At 42.5% G+C, this 17063-nt stretch overlaps 1 protein-coding gene across 2 annotated transcripts in view; it reads left to right on the top strand.

Annotated features, from left to right (window-relative positions):
• The window catches only part of LOC138799671 (immunoglobulin superfamily containing leucine-rich repeat protein 2-like), a 120414-nt gene that overhangs the window by 46947 nt on the left and 56404 nt on the right, over positions 1–17063 (top strand). For both annotated transcript variants that reach the window (XM_069981183.1, XM_069981175.1), the window contains exon 2: positions 11916–12095. The gene's annotated coding sequence lies outside the window, so the exon portion shown is untranslated. The remainder of the gene's footprint in view (positions 1–11915; positions 12096–17063) is intronic.

Raw genomic sequence — 17063 nt, 5'->3', positions numbered from 1 at the left:
CAGGTTTTTATTGCTCCAGATTAAAATGTAACTATTCCAATGACTGGAAGCCAATTGTTCATTATTAAAAGCTTGTAAATGTAAATGCTCACTGGTGCATCCTTTTCAATTAAGAAGAAATCTTGTTTTCCTCATGTGATGATCTATAACAACATTGCTTTGTTGGAGCTACCCAGGTTTTTTTGATTAGAGGATTTCTTGTATAGTCAACTGCATAGTCATAGAATGTAGAAATGAATGCTGGAAAAAATAATGCATGATTCCGTATTCCAATCACAGCACACATGGAAAGTCATCTGGGTGCTATATCAATTATTGATTCACTTACAAAGAAAAGCAGTTATGTATCTTTTGATCTACAGCGCTTGGTAAACAAAGCTATATGCTGCATGCTTCTTCAGATCTTGTTGTTTTTGATTTGTACTTTTGTTGCATACAAAATAAGCAAAGAGATGTTAGAAGGAAGAGAAGCACATGGAAGGGAGGGTGATTAGATGCAGATTTCAGGTAGTTCATTTCGGGACTAACATTGTAATATACACTTAAGTGAAAGTGTATCTATCATGACATATAAAATATAACCCCTACCTTGCTGATTTACCATTATTTTGTTACAAGATGAGTATTCTGTGAGCTCAGGTTTTTTGGACAAGCATAGTCCAAAACTATCTAATGCTAATAGTAGATCAGGTCATTCAATCATGGGTTTTAATTTTGGGGAGCTTATTTTATACATAATCTATTAGTACTTAAAGCGTAACTGTCATTTCAGGGTCATTTTTCTGAAAACATTAAATATCAACAGTACAAGCGATTTTAAGAAACTCTGTAATAGGTTTTATGTACTAAAAGAGTTTCCTTCTGGACTGAAAAAGCAATCTCCCAGCCTCCCCCCTCACATCAAAAGCAGCAGGATTTCTGTCTCCATTATGTGGCTATGGAGAGGGGAGGGGCTGTTAGGAGTGACTGAGCACGGAGGATTTCTGCAAAGCACAACACCCTGCAATCTTCTCTCAGTAAGTTCATAGATAAGCACTGACCTTACTGACACCTGAATTTAGCGTTTTAGGTGCCCAGATAGTCTATAAACAGCTGACCTTCATGTCTCCTCTTCCTGCTCCCTCATCTCCCTCGGCCCCTCCCCCCTTCATAGGCTTACAATGGAGAGAGCAGAACCCGTCTTCACTGGCTTCTCTGTAATGAAGACGTGTTTGCCTGATAATGCACAGATAAGAAGTCAGGGGGGGAGGCTGGGAGATTGCTTCTTGAGTACAGAAGGAGGCTTTTTTGGCTGATAAAACCTATTACAGAGTTTCTTAAAATCGCTTTTACTACTGATTTCTGCAATAATAATAAAAAATATGGCAGTTACGCTTTAACCTCTTAAGGACCCATGACGTACCGGCACGTCATGGATCACTGTCACTTAAGGACCCATGACGTACCGGTACGTCAGCCCTTTAAACGGGCGCCGCGGCCGGCCGGGTCCCGATCGGGGGAGATAGCCTGCTATAATACATAGCAGGCCATCTCTCCCTGTCGGCATGGAGGGTTGTTAACCCCCCCCATGCCGACGATCGCCGCTTTTGGCTGATAAGCCCATAGCGGCGATCGGAACCTTTCCGGGCCATCGGTGGCCCGATGACCCGGAAAAAAATGCCGGTCGGTGCTGTCCGAGGACGGCACCGACCGCCATTACTGTAAAAAGTAATGGTGGTCACGGTACCACCGTCCCGATCGCCGTGAACGGCCGGCCAGCCGGCCGGCCGTTCACGGCGATCAAAGTCCCCACAAGTAATAAATACCTGCTCCGGACCCCTCAGCTAGGTAGCTGAGGGGTCCGGAGCAGGTATTTGTACATTACTCACCTGTCCCGGGGTCCTGATCGGCGTCTTCCGGGTTCCCGGCGTCCTCTTCATCTTGTCGGGACTTCGGCTTCTTCCGTGAGTCCCGATCGTCTGTTTCCGGCTCCAGCGTCGTCTTTTTTCGTATTTTTCCGGCTCCAGCGTCGTCTATTTTCGGATCTTGCTCTCTGCTGCCCCCTAGCGGCTGATAAGTGTAATACACGTATCAGCCACTACAGGGATGTTCAGAATGTAGTAAAAAAAAAATTTTTTTTCCCAGTTTTTTTTTTTTCTATTTTCCGCACCCTATCGCCGCTGAGTGTTGATCAGCATCGCACGAAAGTGCGCTGCTAATCAGCAACTCCTCCTTTTTGGCGTAGGGTGTTTTTTTTTATATCCTACTGCCACGGTCTGCTGATAAGTGCCGAACATAAGTGCGGCATTCATCAGCAACACCATTTTTGGCGTAGGTTTTTTTTGTATACTTACTGTAAAAAACACGTAAAAAAACACTACATTACACCACACTACATTGAATAAAGTTTGACAATACACCACTACATACCCCATATACCAATCCCCATATAAAGATGGCCCCCAGGGTGTTTTCGGTATTGGACACATACATTATTATTGCCTCCGACACCAAAACAGCCAGTGAGGATGAATGGGGGGTCCTTCGTTCCTCCATTCATCCTCATCCTCCTCATCATCCAGTGACGTGTCTGGGAGTAGCGTAGCGTACGCTGCCCCCCAGACACGTCTTTTCCGCCAGTACCGTCCCAATAAGAGATGACGGTATGGCGTGAAATTCTACAAACTCTGTGAGAGTACCTCAGGGTACACTTACAGATTTAGGGTACGTGCACACTGCGGAATGGCGAAGGATAACCCTTCGTGCATTCCGCAGCTGGCACCCGCCGGCGGACTGATGCAGGGGCGCGTCTCCGCCCGTGTCATAGACTCTATCCTATGCATGGGCGGATTCCATCATCCGTCATTCCATCAACACGTTGGACGCAGAGCGGAATCCGCCCCTGCATAGAATGGAGTCTACGACACGGACGGAGACGTGCGCTTGCATCAGTCCGCCGGTGGGTGCCAGCTGTGGAATGCACAAAGGGTTATCCTTCGCGATTCCGCAGTGTGCACGTACCCTTAGAGTGTATGAAGGAAGGGACACTCGAATGCAGCCCCCAGATGCCCCCTCCCCCCCCATCCTCGGAGTTAGTGGGGACATCGTCCGGGAACTGATCTTCCCACTGCTGGATAAAGGTCACCACCTGTACGGGGATAACTTTTATACCAGCACCCCCTCTTCCGGTCCCTCGCTGCCCGAGCTACTGTAGCTTGCGGCACGATCCGAACATATCAGAAGTAGTAATAGCGCCCTAATATTTAGCAGCCATGGAGCGGACCCAGCACTTCTGGATATGAAGGATCCCGGATCGCACCAGGACAACATTTTCCAGGTGACGTCCCCCACACTGGAGAAAGGGAGACCCCAGAAGAAGTGCAGAGTGTGGGGTAACAGGGGGATCAGGAAGGACACCATTTACCAGTGTGACACCTGTCCTGATCACCCCGGCCTCTGCATACTGGATCGCTCCAAGGCGTACCACACGTCATCGGAGTTCTACATTATCTAAATTCCGTCCCTTATTCCTATTTCATGGGTCACGTTGATCCAGGGATTATTCTGATCGCCATTATGGAGTCGGGAAGGAATTTTTCCCCTGTGATGAGGCTACTGTCCTCTGCCTCACGAGGATTTTTTTTTGCCTTCCTCTGGATCAACACAGGTTGAATTTGATGGACACCTGTCATTTTCAACCTTATAAACTAATAATTGGCCTAATACCCCCAAATAAATTAGAATTGTCCCTTTTCCCCAGCTAAATAGGTATGGCCGCCATTCCCATTAGAAAATGCCATGATGCAATTACAAAGCCTCTGTGCGGCCAGGACAGTAGAAACCCCCCACTAGTGACCCCATTCTGGAAACTACACCCCATAAGGAATCTAACAAGTGGGGCAGCGGGTATATGGCCCCCTGGTGACGGCCACATTTGGGACGTGAAAATGAAAAAAAATGGTATTTTTTATTTTCACGGCACATGTTCTACACATGTGCCCATCACTAGTGGGGTCCATATGCTCACTGCACCCCTTGTTAGATTCCTTATGGGGTGTAGTTTCCAGAATTGGGTCACTTGTCGGGGGTTTCTACTGTTCTGGCAGCACAGGAGCTTTGTAATTGCGACATGGCCTCCATCCCCCATTCCAGCCTCTAAATGGCGCTCTGTCCTTTTGGTGACTTGCCCTGTGCCCATATGGCAAATTATGTCCACATGTGGGGTATTTTCGTACTCAGGGGAAACTACCCTACACGTTTTGTGTTCATTTTCTTTTTTAACCCCTTGTGGAAATGGAAAAAAATCAAGGCTAGACCAACATTTAGTGTAATTTTTTTTTAATTTTTACTCTAAATCATTGATCTTGTCTTGATTTTTTCATTTTCACAAGGGGTTAAAAGATAAAAAAAAACACAATGTGTAGAGCAATTTCCCCTGAGTACGGAAATACCCCACATGTGGACATAAAGCGCCATGCGGGTGCAGGGTAAGCCTCCAAAGGGAAGGTGCGCCATTTGAAGGCTGGATTTGGATGGAATGGATTTCGAGGGGCCATGTTGCATTCAAAAGGCCCCTGTGTTGCCAAGACAGTTAAACCCCCCACAAGTGACCCTATTATGGAAACTACACCCCTCAAGGAATGTAACAAGGGGTGTAGTCAGCATATGGACCCCACTGGTGACAGGCACAAATGTGGAACAATGTGGCGTGAAAATGAAATATTAAATTTTTTACACTATAATGTTGGTCTAGCCTTGAATTTATCATTTTCACAAGGGGTTAAAAGAGAAAAAAAAACACAAAATGTGTAGAGCAATTTCCTCCGAGTCCGTAAATACCCCACATGTGGACATAAAGCGCCATGTGGGCACAGGGCAAGCCTCCGAAGGGAAGGAGAGCCATTTGGATTTTAGAGGTTGGATTTGGCTAGAATGGATGATGAACGCCATGTCGCATTTACAGAGCCCTTGTGCTGCCAAAACACTGGAAACCCCCCACAAGTGACCCCATTCTGGAAACTACACCCCTCAAGGAATCTAACAAGGGGTGCAGTGAGGATATGGACCCCTGGATGACGGGCACATTTGTGCCATGAAAGTGAAAAAATGAAAATTTTCACTTTCACGTCACATTTTTCCACATTTGTGCCCGTCACCAGTGGGGTCCATATGCTCACTGCACCCCTTGTTAGATTCCTTGAGGGGTGTAGTTTCCAGAATGGGGTCACTTGTGGGGGGTTTCCAGTGTCTTGGCAGCACGAGGGCTCTGTAAATGCGACATGGCCCTTGAAATCCATTCCAGTGAAATCCAGCTTCCAAAAGCCAATTGGCGCTCCTTCCCTTTGGAGGCTCGTCCTGCGCCCGCTTGGCACTTTATGTCCACATGTGGGGTATTTCCGTACTCGGGAGAAACTGTGCTACATGTTTTGTGTTTTTTTTTTCCTTTTATCCCTTTGTGAAAATGAAAAATTGAAGGCTAGAACAACATTTTAGTGTAAAAAATACTTTAGTCTTTTTTCAAGCCATATTGTTTGGAAAATCTGTGAAGCACCTGTGGGGTCCAGATCCTCACCGCACCCCTTGTTACATTCCTTGAGGGGTGTAGTTTTCTAAATGGTGTCCCTTTAGGGGTGTTTTTTAGGTTTTGGCACCCCAGAGCCTCTGCCAACCTGAAGTGGTACAGTCAAAAATGACCAAAAATAACGGAGCCATTGAAATTCACTAGGCGCTCCCTTATATCTGAGGCTTGTGGTTGCGTCAAATAGCGCAATAGGGCCACATATGGGGTATTTCTATAAACTGCAGAAACGGGGCAATCAATATTGGGGTGCATTTCTCTGGTAATAGGTTTATAATTATGAAAAATATTGGATTACAATAAAATCTCTGCACAGAAAATTAAAATTTTCAAATTTCTTACACACTTAGCTTTTATTTCTGTGACTCCCCTAAAGGGTTAAAAAACTTTCTGGATGTGCTTTTGCAGAGTTTAGGGGGTGCAGTTTCTGAAATGGGGTGCTTCGTGAGGCTTTCTAACACACAGTCCCCTCAAATACACTTTAAACCTGAACAGTTCCCTAAAAATATCTGATTTTGAAATTTTACTGAAAATTTGGAAATTTGCTGCTAATGTTTTAAGCTTCCTATTGTCTAAAAATAATGAAATATAGTTTAATAAATGCCGCCAACATAAAGTAGACATGTTGCTAATGCTATTTAATATATAATTTATGTGGTATAACCATTTTCTGTATAAGCAGAAAAGTTTTAAAGTTGGAAAAATGCATTTTTTCACAATTTTTCACGCTATTTTGGGTTTTTTCATAAAGATTCGTTATAAGTATCGACTCCAATTTACAAGAAATGTGAAGTACAATATGTCACGAGAAAACAATCTCAGAATCAGCCGGATAGGTAAAAGCATCCCGAAGTAATTAATGAATAAAGTGACACTGGTCAAATTCATAAAATTTGCTCCGGTCCTTAAGGCCATTTCAGGCCCGGTCCTTAAGGGGTTAATATCTGTATATAAAATAATAAATATGCACTTTTTAGTTTAAGTAGAGTGTGGACCATCATGATAACTTTCTCTAGGATGTCCAAGGTAAACCAAGTGGACAGTGTGCACTACTTTGATGGTAAGTAGCACTATATCTTTGTTTAGAATGATTGATATAAAAACTGTACAATAGAAGATGAACCAGTGATCAGTGGTGGCTGACAACCTCCCATTAGTTACTTAAACATCAGAGAATTTGAAATACACAAGTTTTTTAGAGCATTGATCATCTGTTAAGACGTGTACTTACTGGCCACTCAGAGCGAATATCAAATTCTCTGATGTGCATTGGCCCATGTGCGAAGTGGCGGTGAGCTGCAACGGCCAAAACCCGAATCCCCTCTGCTCTTTCTCTGCCTAACACCAGCATTGTGCCTGTCCCTTCCACAACCCTGGAAGGTAAGTGGCATCTTTTTCGGGGACCGGACATTTAAGACCTCCAAAATATACCCAAAGTTATTGCGCCAGGGAGCACATCTTCTCTTCTTCTTTAACTAAAAGGGGTTGTCTGGGTACTGGAGGTACAGAGCAGTACAATATCAGCAAAAGAGACAGATAGTTGCCTAAAATAACTAAAAAGTCCCCTGCCCAGACAAACATTTTGACATATGCAAAAGTTTGAAAGGAAAGGATATTCATATTAGGAATTAGTTTAAATTATAAATCAGAATTTCAAAGCATCAAGGAGTGATGCAGTTGTTTAGTGATTTTATTTCTTTTAGTTTAGCACTATTTATAAAGAACTTGATACATAGTAAAGGGTTTGTCCGGGAAGAGCGTATTTTTTAATATCTGACCTGGGTCAAAGGGAGCATAACAAAGTAGTTTTTCTAATAGAAATGTAAACAGTACCCCAGCACTCCTTCAGTCACAAAAATGGACCTCAAAAATAATAGACAAAAACCACTACCAGTCCTGTAGTCCATCAGAACTCAGTAAAAGAAAAAAGGTAACAGCATCCAGGCAGTTTAAAGTGCAAAAAGCAAAGAGTGCTTTATTAACTCATACCACATACATAGCAGCGACATTTCGACCTAAATGCATACCTCCCAACCTTCCCGGATTCCGCGGGACAGTCCCGTTTTCGGGGTGCTGTCCCGCGGTCCCGGGAACGGCCCCCCGTGTCCCGCATTAAGTGTGGACCGGAGGACAGGTGAGTTACTGGTTTATAGTTTTTTTCCGCTGGGGCCACACACATGGGGGGATTGGCTACTATGTGGGGTACTATATGGGGGATTGGCTACTATGTGGGGCATATATAGGGGCATTGGCTACTATGTGGGGCAGTAAATGGGGGATTGGCTACTATATGGGGGGATTGGATAATATGTGGGGCACTATATGGGGGATTGGCTACTATGTGGGGCATATATGGGGGCATTGGCTACTATGTGGGGCATATATGGGGGATTGGCTACTATGTGGGGCACTATATGGGGGATTGGCTACTATGTGGGGCATATATGGGGGCATTGGCTACTATATGGGGCACTATATGGGGGATCGGCTACTATGTGGGGCATATATGGGGGCATTGGCTACTATATGGGGTATATATGGGGGCATTGGCTACTATATGGGGCATATATGGGGGCATTGGCTACTATGTGGGGCACTATATGGGGGATTGGCTACTATGTGGGGCATATATGGGGGCATTGGCTACTATGTTGGGCCCTATATGGGGATTGGCTACTATGTGGGGCATATATGGGGGCATTGGCTACTATATGGGGCATATATGGGGGCATTGGCTACTATGTGGGCACTCTATGGGGGTTTGGCTACTATGTGGGGCACTCTATGGGGGATTGGCTACTATGTGGGGCACTATATGGGGATTGGCTACTATGTGGGGCACTATATGGGGATTGGCTACTATGTGGGGCACTATAATGGGGGATTGGATACTATGTGGGGCACTATATGGGGGGATTGGCTACTATGTGGGGTACTATATGGGGATTGGCTACTATGTGGGGCACTATATGGGGGCATTGGCTACTATGTGGGGCACTATAATGGGGCATAGGCTACTATGTGGGGCTCTATATGGGGGCATTGGATACTATGTGGGGCACTATGTGGGGGATTGGATTCTATGTGGGGCACTATGTGGGGGATTGGACACTATGTGGGGCACTATGTGGGGGATTGGATTCTATGTGGAGCACTATGTAGGGGATTGGGCACTATGTGGGGGATTGGATACTATGTTGGTCACTATATGGGGGCATTGGATACTATGTGGGGCACTATAATGGGGGATTGGATACTATATAGGGCATTTTTGGCTGGATTGGATACTGTATAGGGCACTATTCAGTCAGCAGCATGTGGTGACTGTAGGGGTGTGGCTATGGAGGGTTGCTATGGGGGCGTGGCTATGGAGGGTTGCTATAGGGGCGTGGCTATGGAGGGTCGCTATGGGGGCGTGGCTATGGGGACTGCGGCGCACATGTCTCTCTTTGCTCTTTGCAAAAGTTGGGAGGTATGTAAATGGTCTTTCTCAAGCTGAAAAGTAGTTTTTCTACCAAGCCTAGTCCCCACTATTGCATTTTTCCCAAACGCCAGGTCTCTGCTAGCATCCTCTTTTTTACTAGTTCTAGTGATGTACCTTGTGAACAGCGGGAGGGGCTGCTCAGACGATCTTTAGATTGTCTGGGTGGTCCATAGAGAAGAGCAGTGGTCTGCTGCCGCCGCTCTTATTGCTTGGCCGAGTATGGCCAATAATCTTTTGGTGTAATAGTACTCTTAGATTATACCAGATGGGCTAGCCTTCACACTCACTTGCATCACTAAGCATTAGATACCCATAACACTGTCACTAGTTTACCAGTTGACCTTCCTTGGACTACCTTTGATAAGTGCTACGAATTGCATACAAAGAATATCTCTCAAGACGTGCCATGATGATACTTTGACCCAGAAGTCTAGCCATCACAACTTGGCTGCTCCAGATTTCCTGCTTACAACACATGAGCTTCAAGAACTGACTGTTCACCTTATGCCTCATATATCCCACCTGCTGCAACTCTGACATGATATTCAATGCTATCTATTCTAATGTTTATAATTAGAGATGACTGAGTTCACAGTAAAAATGAAGTGAATCGCTTCATTATCTCAGCAGTTGGCTTATCAGCCGGCTGCTTTCTAATTCAGTGTTGCTCTGCTCCAGAAGTTTCCCAGGACTGAATCCATCTCTTCCAGGCAGCCAGGGAGGAGCATCAAAGAGCTGCACTGAGTTACAAGGCAGCTGGCTGAGAAGCTGACTGCTGAGCTAACAAAAAGATTGGCTATGATTTTACTGTAAATTCGCTCATCTCTAATGATAATGCTACGGGCGAATGTTGTATATTCTCGATAAAGCTCTTCTATGTTCATTTGCATTATTACAGTGTTCATCAACATTTGGAATAGGATCCTACAGATGTACAGACTGCTTACTGGAGCCATGTGGCAGAACAGGAATTTGTTACATATTAATTACATTGATTCTCTATGCTTCTGCCTTCCTTGACTTATTGTATTTGCATTTCCCAAGAGTAGGAAAGACAACGTTGCCATTTTAAGACATTTAGAAAGAGCTACTTAGACATTGAATGAGAAATGTATTGCACCAGCCTGTATCGCCATATCACCCGTGTGCAGAGAGAAAGCTTCTATGGCTAACCATTTTGTTGCTGCCCATAATTGTAATTATTCCTGAGAATCCTGATTCATAGGCTTGGATGTAAAAATCCCAGGCTTTGTCTCAGATTTCCAAGCTTTTTTTCAGAGCAGAAGAAAAAGGTGGGGGATATTATTGTGAACAGAAGGAGTGACAGAAGGAGGTACGGCGAGAACAGAGGAGGTGTGATTGGCACAGTAGACATCTTTTATAAGACAGAGGAGAAAGACAAATGCATAGTGGGGAGTTCAGCATATAAAATCATTAAAGAATAGTAAAAAGCTTGAAAATTATAAACGACTTTGGATTGAATAGTGATTATGTTAGCAATATATGGCAGAGTTAACGGTGTGGGGGAGTAAGTCAAAGGAGGGGGAGGGTCATTGCCATGTCCTTGAGGACAGTCTTATTCAGCACATTCACTGGTGTATCTCTTAATATTTAATTTCTATAGAGGAAGCTTCAAAGACTAGTGAAAGAGGAGGAGGGTCATTGCTAGGTAGTATACTACTGGACATGCAGGGAGGGTGAAGGCTGATTGACATTCTGCGCACTCCAGCCTTTGACACATAGCAGAATTATTGATTTCTTTTAGAGGCTTCAATCTTAGCCAATAAATATTGAACAGGGCAAGACCCAGTGAGTGAACATTGTCATGGTAACACAACACAGTTTACATGCATAGGCTGCGTTCACACTACATATATTTCCGTCAGTATATTTCAGTCAGTATTGCAACCAAAACCAGGAGTGGATTAAAAACACAGAAAGGATCTGTCCACACAATGTTGAAATTGAGTGGATGACCGCCATATAACAGTAAATAACGGCCATTATTTCAATATAACAGCCGTTGTTCTAAAATAACAGCAAATATTTGCCATTAAATGACGGCCATCCACTCAATTTCAACATTGTGTGAACAGATCCTTTCTGTGTTTTTAATCCACTCCTGGTTTTGGTTGCAATACTGACTGAAATATACTGACTGAAATATACATATACTGAGTGAAATATATGTAGTGTGAACGCAGCCTTAATCTGCATGAAATCTATGTGGAAATGCGGCAATAGGTGACATGTCACTTACATTTTCTGGGTACGAATTTTCAAATCCATGTCTGAAAAATTCTGCCCATAAAGTATCAGGAAAAATAATGGGAGTAGAATTAGAGTGAAATTCACATGGAGTTTGGCATAAAATAAAAATTCAAGTGAAATCCCAGCATGGGAATTGGGCCTTATGGGGAGTTGGCTGTTTTTGTAATGGGGGCTTTTTTAGCTGGCAGAGTGCCAATAGGGATACTAAGCTCTGATATGTCAAACTGTAAGAATACGTTTCATGAAGAATTTTTTTAAAACTATTTAATGAACTTTAATATATATTTTTTTAATGAATTGTAAGATTATAGACCAGTTTAGTTTATGTGTTGCATTGTGGTGTTTTTAGGGCACTGTTATTCTGAGGTAAAGTATCACAGTTTTATGTGCATGCTGCTTAGCACTATTATTTGAGCATTGCAATGCAGTATTGTTTCAGCTTGTTGACCTCATAAAATCAAGGTAAAATTGTGACATAGTAAAAAGGAGACATAAGATTAAACATATTTCTATTCTAGTTTATCTAGTATGAATTGTAAGGTTCCATTTATATAGTTTATAAATTCTTCTATATCTAATTTATGCTTTTTTGTTAAAGCACAGTTGATTTTTAAGTGAGGTGTGGCAGAACAAGAAGCTGGACAACGCTTGTATGATGTGTTGGGATACTCTGACTGCAGTAACACACCATGAGCACCAATTACCTAAGCAGCACTTCATAGGATATAACATACTGTAATAGATAACTGGAAGCCTGAGTATCACATGGACTCCTGAGCCAATGTAAGTTACCTACTGGATTAAATGATATTATCTGTTTTATCATGTAATGCATTTTAGATTACAATGTAGAATCAGGATGTTCAGGTTAAATCAGCCATTAGTTGACCTCATGTCTAAATGAATATAATGGTACAGTAATTCAATCATTTTAAAAGCATTACATGAATATTTGTATAGTGTTTATTATTCTGTATCATATTGCCACATGGTAACTCAGATTGTACAGAATAAAACATACAAGAATAAAGAATAAAACATCATTTACAAGTTAGGCTATGTTCACACTACGTAAAACAACGGCCGTAGTCGTCGCCGCAAAACTACGGCCGTTGTTTTGAGGTTTATAAACTTGACTGCAATGTATACAAACTACGGTCGTACAATGCACACTACGTATCAGACAACGGCCGTTGTTTATATGGCCCAGTGAAAAATGAACATGTCAATTATTTCCGGCCGATAATGCTCCAACAACGGCCGTGGATTTCAATGCGGCCGCGAAAGTAAAACTTATATCTGCCGAATTAAACTTGATTTTAATGTAAAAAATGTTCTGAGTGGTTTCTCGGGCTAGGCGCAGTATTTAAAGTAAATGACCTGTGTCAGCCCGCTTAGAAAAATGCTAGGAAGCAAATTTAAACAACTGCCGTAGTTTCACAACTAGCCCGTATGCTCGTATTTCTACGGCCGTAGTTTCAGGCGTACGTGTCCGACCTGGTGAAAACAACGGCCATTAATTTACGCTGCGTGAACATAGCCTTATAGTGCAAGCTGTGTTAATGCTATAGTTTACAACTTTTTATTCCTCTGACCACTTCTAACAAGTGGAGGGGAAGGTGGGCAGAGCTTAGTGAGATGGGGTATGGCAATCACATTGTTTAAAGGGTACTCTGGTATTAGAAAAATATTTTTTTTTAAATGAAACTATCACCCCAAGATATGTAACTTACTAATATAGTGTTATTGCAGATAGTTCTGGATTGAGGATGCTTTTTTGTTATTTACCCCGGACAAGAAGTGCAAAGTAGAAGAACTACAGCTCCTTTCTCCTCTCTAAAAACAATGCACCATCCTTTCATGTAACAGGAGGCTTGGCTAAATCTTGTCTCTGAGCTCTATCCTCCCAGCTCCGAGTGATGTCATTATCTCTGACCCCCTACCACACTAGTTCCCTGATATCTATCTATCTATCTATCTATCTATCTTTACTGGGATATTTTGTGACAGTGAGGTGTGTTTACATTAAGGGTGCGTTCGCATGTATAGGATCGGCAGCGGATTTCCCACTGCAAGTTCCGCAGCGAAATCTGCTGCAATCCTGTGTCCTGTCATTTTTTATGGCCTTACATATTCACAGCGGATTTTTCATTCTACTGCGAGAATGAAAAGCCTCTTCCCACTCAACCAAGGCTAATACATTACCTGTTTGCTTCTCAGGCTTCTCAGAAAAGAAATTAATAAAAGTTGTCAAAATTGATCTTTTACACCAGTATGATACCAATAAAAACTAGAGATCATGGAGCAAAAAATTAGTCCCCAACCAGCCCTGTAGATGAAAAAATTAAAGTGTTATGGCTCTTAGAAGGCGAGGAGGATAGCTGCTTCATTGTGACCTGGACATCTGTGCATCAATGACCTTTGGTCATGAAGGGGTTAAGGAAGGAGAAGTCTTATAAATCTCCCTTTATGTGTCTCAAACTTGTTGTACTACAGGACTTATAACATCCAGACCAGAGTGGCTCACAAACAAGCAGAACAAAGTGTTCACAACAAGCCAGCATTAAATTGTATAAGATATCTGTCTACGCAATGAAAGACCCTGAGACTGTAATAAATCCCTGAAACTCAGGGTCAATCTGAATGCTCCAAGGTTTTAGTGAAATGAAACTTGATTAAAAGCAGTAAAATATGGATGGTAAAGTGTACAGGATATCACAGCATGATTTCATAGAACCTTCAATGTAAACATCGGGTTACAGGAAAAAAAAACTGTAGGCTATGTTTCCACTATGACATGATGCAAGATGACGGCTTGCTCCTAATAATGACAGCAACAAATAACGATTGTTTTTTGAAGCCGTCAATGTTGGACCGTCATTTCATGCTATGATACTGTAGTGGGAACATAACCTCATACTATTTTATAATTCCTTTTGAGGGCGAGTTCAGACTACGGAATTCTCACGGATAAATTTCGCGGAATTCCGTCGCCTCTACGCGCTCACGGCCGCGTGCCTTTCCACCGGTTCCATAGACACCATTCTATGGACCAGCTGATTCCACATTCCACCAAAAGAATTGAAAAGAATTTATCCCCGAGAATTCCGTAGTCTGAACCCACCCTAAATGTTAAAAAAAAAAAAACTGAGCTCACCTGCCGAATCCCCTGTCATTGTCATTTCGATAGTGTCTGGTCCATGCCAATCACCAGCAAGACTTATTTAACAAACATTTTTAACTTTTCTTTGTTTTTACACCCCACTCACCAGTCAGCATGGCGTAGTAGAAAGGAGTATGACCTCCTGTGGTTCAGCAGAGTTACTATAAATTACACCAGGAAACAGCTATGTTGCTCCAGTACATTTTCCACAAAAGTAATTTATCATTGGGTTTAAAATTGGGACAAGCAACAGACCGATGCAAACAGCATGCCTGTCATTATAATATGATACCCCCAATGTAAGCAACATATTCTGGGTGCAAGGTTCCCTTTACATATAACATTTTAAAAGCTGTTCTTTATGTTTGTATGGAATATACACTGACTTAAACATAAACACATATAGGCTGAAAGCAACATAAATGTATAACAAGATATTCAAGGGTTATACAAGAAATAGTAATGCTGCTTTATACAGATTGCAGATGTTTCTATATTAGCTCTATGAAGGTGCCTTTATAGTCTTTTGTAGTCTTTTTTTCCTTTCAATTTCTTTTTACCACAAACACGGATGGGGTTGAATTTACATAACCCGCAGACTGTTTACCTAATGTTTTTCATAAAATCACATTTTTAGATGCAGATGTCAAGACTAATAAAGGCATTATCAAGACATGCCAGTGAAGTGTGATTCGAACAATTCAGATGTTCCTTCACTCCCATTCATAATTTATGATCTAAATGAGCTAAAGCCAAGTAGCCCTGAATGTGGCGGCCTCCAGTCCAGGCTAAACAATCCAACATCTGTAGATTTTATAGTGACATCTTGATGGTATCATACTGTGGAATTAAACAACTTTAAACAAAAAAGATGACCGTAAAATAGATATTAATAGGTATAGTTTTCAGTTAAAGTCTATGGAAAAGCCTCATTGGCAGTGCTCACATTGGCCCAGATTTATCAGAGTGTGTTCAGCAGTAACCTGATGTGAACTTCCCACAACAACAATCACAGCTCAGCTTTCAGCTCTGGTAAAATGATACTTTAATAAATCTATTAAGGCTGAGACAGCACAAAGATTATTTCTACAAAGTGAGAAGCATATAGAATAAAGGTACAGAAAAGAAAATGAGGGGGGTTTGGGGAGAAAAGAAATAAGTAAAAGGGAACCCCCTGGTAAAAAGGCACTGACAGTGATAAACAGTAACTTATCTTTAACCCCTAGACGACCCTGGACGTAGGGTTACGTCATGGAAGTCTGTCCCCAGACGACCCATGACGTAACCTTACGTTCTGGGTGTTTTTCCCGCTATGAAGCGGAGCGGAGCGCGCTTCATAGGAGGTGGGGGCCGGCTGCAATCAGCAGCCGGGACCTCACCGGTAATGACACGCTGCAGCGATCGCGCTGCCGCGTGTCATTAACCCCTTAAACGCCGCGATCGCGGCGCGACCGCGGCGTTTAAGTGTAAGTGACAGGGGGAGTCCCCTGTCACTTACCGATCGGGACCCCCACAGTGTGACTGCGGGGGTCCCGATCGTTGAAACGGACTGCCGGAGGTCTCTTACCTGCCTCCGTGCGGTCCGATCGCACAGGCAGGCTCAATGAGCAGATCGCCGATAACACTGATCAATGCTATGCCTATGGCATAGCATTCATCAGTGTAGAAATCAAAGTACTGTATGTAAAAGTCCCCCAAAGGGACTTCAAAAGTGTAAAAAAAAAAAAGTTCAAAACACTAACACACTACCCCAAAACCCCTCCCCCAATAAAAGTCTAAATCACCCCCCTTTCCCATTATATAAATAAAACATATAAAAATGAATAAATAGATAAACATATAATATACCGTAGCGTGCGTAATTGTCCGATCTATTAAAATATAACAAGCGTCATTGTGACCGGTAAACGGCGTACACGAAAAGAGGGGAAAAAGTGCGCAGATTACCGATTTTATGTTACATTATATATTTTAAAAAATCAATAAAAAGTGATCAAAACGTCCGATCTTCACAAATATGGTATTACTAAAAACTAGAGATCATGGCGGAAAAAATGACACCCCATACAGCCCCGTAGGTGAAAAAATAAAACCGTTATAAGCGTCACAATAGTCCCATTTTATTAATATTTAATTGCCAAAAAAAAGGATTTCATAAAAATATATATATAACATTAGAGAATCTGTGTAACCTGCATATGGTTGTGTTCGGACTGACCTATAGAATAATAGTGTCATGTCGCTGTTACCATATAGTGCATTACGTAGACACAGGAACCCCCCAAACGTTACCATATTGCATTCTTTCTTACGATTTCACCAATTTATATCTTCATAAATAATATATTTGGGATTCCATCATACATGTTATGGTAAAATGAATGACGCCATTACAAAGTACAACTATTCCTGTAAAAAACAAGCTCTTACATGGCCTGTAGATAGAAAACTGAGAGTGCTAGAGCTCTTAGAAGGGGAGGAGGGAAAAACGAAAGCACTAAGATCAAAATTTGCGCGGTCCACTGGGACATTTTGGGCCTGGTCCTCAAAGGGTTAAATAAATAGGTGTGGGGTTTTTTTTATACATA

The sequence above is a fragment of the Dendropsophus ebraccatus genome, chromosome 1 (assembly GCF_027789765.1).
Source record: "Dendropsophus ebraccatus isolate aDenEbr1 chromosome 1, aDenEbr1.pat, whole genome shotgun sequence".
Lineage (NCBI taxonomy): Eukaryota > Metazoa > Chordata > Amphibia > Anura > Hylidae > Dendropsophus > Dendropsophus ebraccatus.
Note: the sequence above shows the minus strand (reverse complement) of the source record. Positions and strands in the feature narration are given on the sequence as shown.